Source organism: Aquarana catesbeiana, linkage group LG06 (assembly GCF_042186555.1).
Source record: "Aquarana catesbeiana isolate 2022-GZ linkage group LG06, ASM4218655v1, whole genome shotgun sequence".
NCBI lineage: Eukaryota > Metazoa > Chordata > Amphibia > Anura > Ranidae > Aquarana > Aquarana catesbeiana.
Window position 1 is genome coordinate 412,716,417 of NC_133329.1, and position 9,753 is coordinate 412,726,169.

Genomic DNA, 9,753 nt, shown 5'->3' on the forward strand with positions numbered 1-9,753 from the left:
AAAAAAGAAGCAATCCTTGCTGAAGCAAGAGAAAGGCTGCTATAGCTGGAGGGTATTCCCGCACATGCTCCAGCCAAGCCAGAAAATTCATCCATGTGTAAATCAGCTGTGGACTGGTGTAAATTAGTCATGTCACCCCCAGTTAAAGGGGAAGTGAAAGAGAACAATGTCCCAGGCAGCCTGAGCCCAAAGGTGCCACAGCATGAGGCAAGGAGGCCTCTGCACTACATGCGTTGTCGTGAGTAGGGACATGCTGCTGCCCAGTGCCCCTTGTCACAGGAATGTTCATGGAATAACCAAGCTGGATAGGAAGTTGATGTGTTCTGGAACTCACCTGCGAGAGAACATTACCAGTGGCGTCCAAGACAGAGGGATCAAGTAATCGAAAGTCTGCCTACTGATGATCGTGACCAGTGGTGTCCTCAGAAGTGGTAGTCCCATGGCAACGAGTAAGAGCCAGTCATTGAGGAGATGCCAAGGAGTTAAAGTTCAGCATCCAGTGCCATGTTTGGAGTGTGGTCAATTAGGACATGGGATGTTTACTTGCCCAAGGCTCTGGAACACCATTGGCGAGTCTGGAAAGGCTGCAGTGTCGCCTTGTGGCCACAGGTTATCTGCTGCAGGATATGGTAAGACTGTTGCAGTTTGTGGGACTGATCCCAGTGAAGTGGCAGTGTGTCCAGTGGGGAGATCTGCAGAAGGTGTAAAAATGGACTTTCTGCAGTGTGCTACCCAGAGCAGTTGGGAGACACAGGTTAAAACCCTGCTTGCAGCAAGGTCAAGGACTGAAAAGGACATATGGACTCTGTATTGACCTAAGGTAATCCAACAGAGAGCTGGGAGAAATGTGCTAGGGGTGACCAAAGCAGTTGGTGTGCCATGTTCCCTAGAGACAGTGACAGGTGCTGCAGAGATGCCCAGGGAAACCTCCCAAGAGTCCACAGTGGTGAGTCATGTGGTTTCCCAAGACAACTGTGGAGCCACCCTAGTGGGCAAAAGACTTCCTTTGGAGAGGAAGGGTGGTGTGCTGAGCGGCACACAGTGTGCCATGTTTAATGACCAAAGACAGCCTGATAAAGCTTATAAAACTGCTATGTCTATGAATGCTGATGATGAAGGTATTGCTGATGATACATGTACTTCTGGTGATGTGTTCACTAGTAATGAGGAAAGAGGGATGTCTCCCTTGGCAACCAGACGCAGAGCCACAGGGTTGTCCATGGAAGTCTCAGGGGCTCTCCATGCGTTTTGAGCCAGAGATTTTACAGGACAGCACTGAATTTGCTCTGGTGGAACACACTGGGTCTACACCATGCAGTGAGAGTTTGTGTGAGCAGTCCGTTTACCATCTGTGTAACCCAGTTGGTAAGGGGTTAAGTCAGCTGGCCAAAGCTGAAGGTACACAGCTGAGTATGTTAGCGCCCCAGGAGCAAGGTGGTGATTACAGCCTGTCTTGTTTGATGAAGCATTAGCAAAGAGTAAAAGCATGTTGTCAAAATGTGATTTATATAGAACTGACAAAGGTACTGTTTGTGCTGCAGAATCCCAGGTTCCTCCTAGAGCAGGTGATGAGGTACTGCGGAGCACTCATAATGAAAGTACGATGGATTGGGACAGGTGGGACAAACAATTACTAGCTATGTTGGACAAGGCTATGTTGAGTGACAGGGGTGTGAGTACAACTGCTATGCCAGACAGGGAGATTGCAGAGCGGCCGATGGTTGAAGGTGCGTTGGTCCCTGCAAGGGTTATTTCCCTCCAGTCGGAAGGACCAGATCAGGGCGCATGCATGCCAGATGTGGTGTTCACAGCCCAGCCACTGAATGTCAAATGTCAAGGTGACAATGTAATGAATGTTGACTTGCAGAGGCTTATTGGAGGGTTAGAGGGCATGAGTGGAAGACATGCGTCTGACAGTGTTTCAGAGGAGTGTCAGGCTGTGATTGGTACTTCCGGTGAGGTGGAGGCTCCCTTAAATGTCTCGGCCTCTCAAGCTGCAGTGAATGAGTCCCTGCACGTCTCTAATAAAGGAAATGTCCCTACAAAGGTCTTATATATTGATCTGGAGTGTACTGAAATGACGAGTATGCTAGTGGAACTGCTTGGACTGGTGAAAGCACATTCCTTGTATACCTGGGTGCCTCCATTACAATCGGATGTGGTGGTGCTGCGTGGTACCAATGGATGGAGCCAGGTAGTACCAGGGGCGGACTGACAACTCATGTGGCCCCCGGGCAATAGGGGATCATGGGGCCCCCTTTGTCCCCACCCACCCACACGCCTCACCCTCACAAAGCTTCACGTATATATTGCACTGCTACATTACATGCATTGGTCACAGAATTTCTCTACTGTATGTTCAAAATAAATGTTTAAAGAGTTAAATAAAGAAAAATAAACTCACATTAACCACGTACATTTAAAAGGGCCCAAAATACATAAAAGGGCCCAAAGTACATCCCTGGGAATTACAGACCAGTTAGCCTAACATCAATAGTATGTAAACTCTTGGAGGGTATGATAAGGGATGATATACAAGATTTTAGTAATAAGAACAGTATAATTAGCAGTAATCAGCATGGATTCATGAAGAATCGTTCTTGCCAAACCAATCTATTAACCTTCTATGAGGAGGTGAGTTGCCATCTAGATAAAGGAAGGCCCGTAGACGTGGTGTATCTGGATTTTGCAAAAGCATTTGACACAGTTCCCCATAAACGTTTACTGTACAAAATAAGGTCCGTTGGCATGGACCATAGGGTGAGTACATGGATTGAAAACTGGCTACAAGGGCGAGTTCAGAGGGTGGTGATAAATGGGGAGTACTCGGAATGGTCAGGGGTGGGTAGTGGGGTTCCCCAGGGTTCTGTGCTGGGACCAATCCTATTTAATTTGTTCATAAACGATCTGGAGGATGTGATAAACAGTTCAATCTCTGTATTTGCAGACGATACTAAGCTAAGCAGGGCAATAACTTCTCCGCAGGATGTGAAAACCTTGCAAGAAGATCTGAACAAATTAATAGGGTGGGCGACTACATGGCAAATGAGGTTCAATGTGGAAAAATGTAAAATAATGCATTTGGGTGGCAAAAATCTGAATGCAATCTATACACTGGGGGGAGAACCTCTGGGGGAATCTAGGATGGAAAAGGACCTGGGGGTCCTAGTAGATGATAGGCTCAGCAATGGCAGGAAATGCCAAGCTGCTGCTAACAAAGCAAACAGAATATTGGCATTAAAAAGGGGATCAACTCCAGAGATAAAACGATAATTCTCCCGCTCTACAAGACTCTGGTCCGGCCGCACCTGGAGCATGCTGTCCAGTTCTGGGCACCAGTCCTCAGGAAGGATGTAATGGAAATGGAGCGAGTACAAAGAAGGGCAACAAAGCTAATAAAGGGTCTGGAGGATATTAGTTATGAGGAAACGTTGCGAGCTCTGAACTTATTCTCTCTGGAGAAGAGACGCTTGAGAGGGGATATGATTTCAATATACAAATACCATACTGGTGACCCTACAATAGAAATAAAACTTTTTGGCAGAAGAGAGTTTAACAAGACTCGCGGCCACTCATTAAAAATAGAAGAAAAGAGGTTTAACCTTAAACTACGTAGAGGGTTCTTTACTGTAAGAGCGGCAAGGATGTGGAATTCCCTTCCACAGGCGGTGGTCTCAGCGGGGAGCATTGATAGCTTCAAGAAACTATTAGATAATCACCTGAATGACCACAACATACAGGGATATACAATGTAATACTGACATATAATCACACACATAGGTTGGACTTGATGGACTTGTGTCTTTTTTCAACCTCACCTACTATGTAACTATATATGTAACATTTACTGTGGGGCTGCGTCTCCTGTGAGCAGAATCACGTACAGGTACTTGATTCTGCACTTGCGGGTCTGCACGCTGTTTGACCCGCTGCCGCTGTGATTGGACACACCAAGAACTAATCAGCGGGTCCGGCAGACCCAATGTCCGCCGGCCCCGACGATCGTTTCCAACAGAGGCAGAACGGTGGTCTGCCGATGTAAAAAAGTCCCCTGAGAGCCGCCCCTATTACATCATGGTCCCCAGAGAACCTCCTCCTTACATCAGGATTCCCAGAGAGCCCCCCCCCCCTTACATCAGGGTCCCCAGAGAACCTCCTCTTACATCAGGGTCCCAGAGAGCCCCCCCCATACATCAGGGTCCACAGAGAGCCCCCCATACATCAGGGTCCCCAGAGAGCTCCCCCTTACATCAGGGTCCCCAGAGAGCCCCCCCATATACATCAGGGTCCCCAGAGAGCCCCCCCATATACATCAGGGTCCCCAGAGAGCCCCCCCATACATCAGGGTCCCCAGAGAGCCCCCCCATACATCAGGGTCCCCAGAGAGTCCCCCATACATCAGGGTCCCTAGAGAGCCCCCCCATACATCAGGGTCCCCAGAGAGCTCCCCCGTTACATCAGGGTCCCCAGAGAGCTCCCCCTTACATCAGGGTCCCCAGAGAGCTCCCCCTTACATCAGGGTCCCCAGAGAGCCCCCCCATATACATCAGGGTCCCCAGAGAGCCCCCCCATATACATCAGGGTCCCCAGAGAGCCCCCCCATACATCAGGGTCCCCAGAGAGCCCCCCCATACATCAGGGTCCCCAGAGAGTCCCCCATACATCAGGGTCCCTAGAGAGCCCCCCCATACATCAGGGTCCCCAGAGAGCTCCCCCGTTACATCAGGGTCCCCAGAGAGCTCCCCCGTTACATCAGGGCCCCCAGAGAGCCCCCCCATATACATCAGGGTCCCCAGAGAGCCCCCCCATACATCAGGGTCCCCAGAGAGCCCCCCATACATCAGGGTCCCCAGAGAGTTCCCCATACATCAGGGTCCCTAGAGAGCCCCCCATACATCAGGGTCCCCAGAGAGTCCCCCATACATCAGGGTCCCCAGAGAGCCCCCCCCATACATCAGGGTCCCCAGAGAGCCCCCCATACATCAGGGTCCCCAGAGAGCCCCCCATACATCAGGGTCCCCAGAGAGTCCCCCATACATCAGGGTCCCTAGAGAGCCTCCCCCCATACATTAGGGTCCCCAGAGAGCCCCCCCCCATACATCAGGGTCCCCAGAGAGCCCCCCCATACATCAGGGCCCCCAGAGAGCTCCCCCTTACATCAGGGTCCCCAGAGAGCCTCCTCCCATACATCAGGGTGCCAGAGAGCCCCCCCATACATCGGGGTGCCTAGAGAGCCTCCCCCCATACATTAGGGTCCCCAGAGAACCCCCCCATACATTAGGGTTCCCAGAGAGCCCCCCCCATACATTAGGGTCCCTAGAGAGCCTCCCCCCATACATTAGGGTTCCCAGAGACACAGCACTGCCAGCAGCATACCCCTAGATCTGACGAGCATCTCTTAGGAGCTTCTCACGGGCCCCCTACTGGCCGCGGGCCCTCGGTCGGCGTCTGAATGCCCGAATGGTCAGTCCGCCTCTGGGTAGTACAAGCTGTGCCAGTTAACATTAATCGCCAGTGGAACTGGTTGGTACGGCGCTTTCTAATAGTGTGGCAAGTGATCTTCCAGTTTCCTGTGAGGGTGCCTTTCGGATACGGTTCAATACGGATGGCAATCTGGGAGGCTGCTGGAGACATCAGAGGTCTGGGGGGGATATGTGACAGTAAGAGATGCTGTAACGGTAAAATTGATAGTTTGGGGGACACAGGGTGTGAATATTTTGCTTGGTGCAAGACTACAGAGCATAGATGTGGACTGGAGAAATTGCTTTCGCAGCTTTCTCCAGGTTTTTGTTTTCCCGAATGGGGCTCTGCAGTTTGGAGATTCCATAGTGTCTTGGGTGGGACGGGATCTCCAACCCTGTGTCCAGACTTTGTAGTTTACCAGCAGGGTGTGTGCTCAGGTGAGCACAGCACTTATAATGAGGGTATGGGAAGACCTCAGGGCTCCCAGTTGGAGACTGCTCCACACCCAGAGAGACAGGAGGTCTCCAGGAGGCAACCAGAACGTGTGACTGCAGGAGGCAGTGCAACGGCCTGAGGACTAAGGCCAGAGCGGAGCTATAGGCGCTAAAGTGAAGCCATCCACATTGAGAAATCCTGTGGTCTGTGTGACCAGGATAAAGAGCAGAGGTACTGCTAAAGAGAGCCAGGTGGGCTAGCATTTTCTGTTGTGTTTATTTGCTGGAGAAGAACCCCTGTGTGGGAAACCTTTATATTACGGACTTTTATTTGCCTTTTTAATAAAAATGGGCTACCATGCCCTTAAATATAGTTCCTGACTGGCTTGAATCACTGACAAACGCATCTGCCATGAGATCTAATGGTCCCCGATATTACACCATGTATAAATACATAAGGGGGGGATATGATCTCTATGTATAAATACATAAGGGGGGATATGATCTCCATGTATAAATACATAAGGGGGGGATATGATCTCCATGTATAAATACATAAGGGGGGGATATGATCTCCATGTATAAATACATAAGGGGGGGATATGATCTCCATGTATAAATACATAAGGGGGATATGATCACAATGTATAAATACATAAGGGGGGGGGATATGATCTCCATGTATAAATACATAAGGGGGGGATATGATCTCCATGTATAAATACATAAGGGGGGGATATGATCACCATGTATAAATACATAAGGGGGGGATATGATCTCCATGTATAAATACATAAGGGGGGGATATGATCTCCATGTATAAATACATAATGGGGGGGATATGATCTCCATGTATAAATACATAAGGGGGGGGGATATGATCTCCATGTATAAATACATAAGGGGGGGGGGATATGATCTCCATGTATAAATACATAAGGGGGGGGGGATATGATCTCCATGTATAAATACATAAGGGGGGATATGATCTCCATGTATAAATACATAAGGGGGGATATGATCACCATGTATAATACATAAGGGGGGATATGATCTCCATGTATAAATACATAAGGGGGGATATGATCTCCATGTATAAATACATAAGGGGGGGATATGATCTCCATGTATAAATACATAAGGGGGGGGATATGATCTCCATGTATAAATACATAAGGGGGGATATGATCTCCATGTATAAATACATAAGGGGGGATATGATCTCCATGTATAAATACATAAGGGGGGATATGATCTCCATGTATAAATACATAAGGGGGGGATATGATCTCCATGTATAAATACATAAGGGGGGATATGATCTCCATGTATAAATACATAAGGGGGGGATATGATCTCCATGTATAAATACATAATGGGGGGGATATGATCTCCATGTATAAATACATAATGGGGGGGGGATATGATCTCCATGTATAAATACATAGAGGGGGATATGATCTCCATGTATAAATACATAATGGGGGGGATATGATCTCCATGTATAAATACATAAGGGGGGATATGATCTCCATGTATAAATACATAAGGGGGGATATGATCTCCATGTATAAATACATAAGGGGGGGATATGATCTCCATGTATAAATACATAAGGGGGGATATGATCTCCATGTATAAATACATAAGGGGGGGATATGATCTCCATGTATAAATACATAATGGGGGGGATATGATCTCCATGTATAAATACATAATGGGGGGGGGATATGATCTCCATGTATAAATACATAGAGGGGGATATGATCTCCATGTATAAATACATAATGGGGGGGATATGATCTCCATGTATAAATACATAGAGGGGGATATGATCTCCATGTATAAATACATAAGGGGGGATATGATCTCCATGTATAAATACATAAGGGGGATATGATCTCCATGTATAAATACATAATGGGGGGGATATGATCTCCATGTATAAATACATAATGGGGGGGGGATATGATCTCCATGTATAAATACATAATGGGGGGGGGGGTATGATCTCCATGTATAAATACATAATGGGGGGGGTATGATCTCCATGTATAAATACATAATGGGGGGGGTATGATCCCCATGTATAAATACATAATTGGGGGGGGGGGATATGATCTCCATGTATAAATACATAATGAGGGGGATATGATCTCCATGTATAAATACATAATGGGGGGGATATGATCTCCATGTATAAATACATAATGGGGGGGATATGATCTCCATGTATAAATACATAATGGGGGGGATATGATCTCCATGTATAAATACATAATGGGGGGGGATATGATTTCCATGTATAAATACATAATGGGGGGGGGATATGATCTCCATGTATAAATACATAATGGGGGGGGGATATGATCTCCATGTATAAATACATAAGGGGGGATATGATCTCCATGTATAAATACATAAGGGGGGATATGATCTCCAGTCCTCAGTACTTATCTGCCTCCTCTTTCTAGTGTATAATATTAACCCCCCAGTACGTACCTTTCTCCTCCTTGAAGTGTATGAGGATGTATCCCCAGGTGCAGTCGGTGTCTCGGATCTCACTCTCACTCCTCACTCCTCACTCGCACACACACAGAGCTCTCCTCCCACACACACAGAGCTCTCCTCACACACACACACAGAGCTCTCCTCACACACACAGAGCTCTCCTCACACACACACAGAGCTCTCCTCCCACACACACAGAGCTCTCCTCCCACACACACAGAGCTCTCCTCCCACACACACAGAGCTCTCCTCCCACACACACAGAGCTCTCCTCCCACACACACAGAGCTCTCCTCCCACACACACAGAGCTCTCCTCCCACACACACAGAGCTCTCCTCCCACACACACAGAGCTCTCCTCCCACACACACAGAGCTCTCCTCACACACACACAGAGCTCTCCTCACACACACACAGAGCTCTCCTCACACACACACAGAGCTCTCCTCACACACACACAGAGCTCTCCTCACACACACACAGAGCTCTCCTCACACACACAGAGCTCTCCTCACACACACACACACACACACACACACAGAGCTCTCCTCACACACACACACACACACAGAGCTCTCCTCACACACACACACACACACACACACACACAGAGCTCTCCTCACACACACACAGAGCTCTCCTCACACACACACAGAGCTCTCCTCCCACACACACAGAGCTCTCCTCACACACACACACACACAGAGCTCTCCTCACACACACACAACAGAGCTCTCCTCACACACACACACACACACAGCTCTCCTCACACACACACAGAGCTCTCCTCACACACACACACACAGAGCTCTCCTCACACACACACAGAGCTCTCCTCACACACACACAGAGCTCTCCTCCCACACACACAGAGCTCTCCTCACACACACACACACACACACAGAGCTCTCCTCACACACACACAACAGAGCTCTCCTCACACACACACACACACACACACACAGAGCTCTCCTCACACACACACACACACACAGAGCTCTCCTCACACACACACACACACACACACACACACAGAGCTCTCCACACACACACACACACACACACACACAGAGCTCTCCTCACACACACACAGAGCTCTCCTCACACACACACACACACACACACACACACACACACACAGAGCTCTCCTCACACACACACACACACACAGAGCTCTCCTCACACACACACACACACACACACACACAGAGCTCTCCTCACACACACACACACACACACAGAGCTCTCCACACACACACACACACACACACACACACAGAGCTCTCCTCACACACACACACACACACACACAGAGCTCTCCTCCCACACACACACACACAGAGC

The 9,753-nt window shown here is 48.6% G+C and overlaps 1 pseudogene; it reads right to left on the reverse strand.

The window, feature by feature from the left end:
- LOC141147301 (protein mono-ADP-ribosyltransferase PARP14-like) overlaps positions 1-8,784 on the reverse strand; it is a 52,052-nt pseudogene extending 43,268 nt beyond the window's left edge.
- Positions 8,785-9,753: the final 969 nt, after the last annotated feature.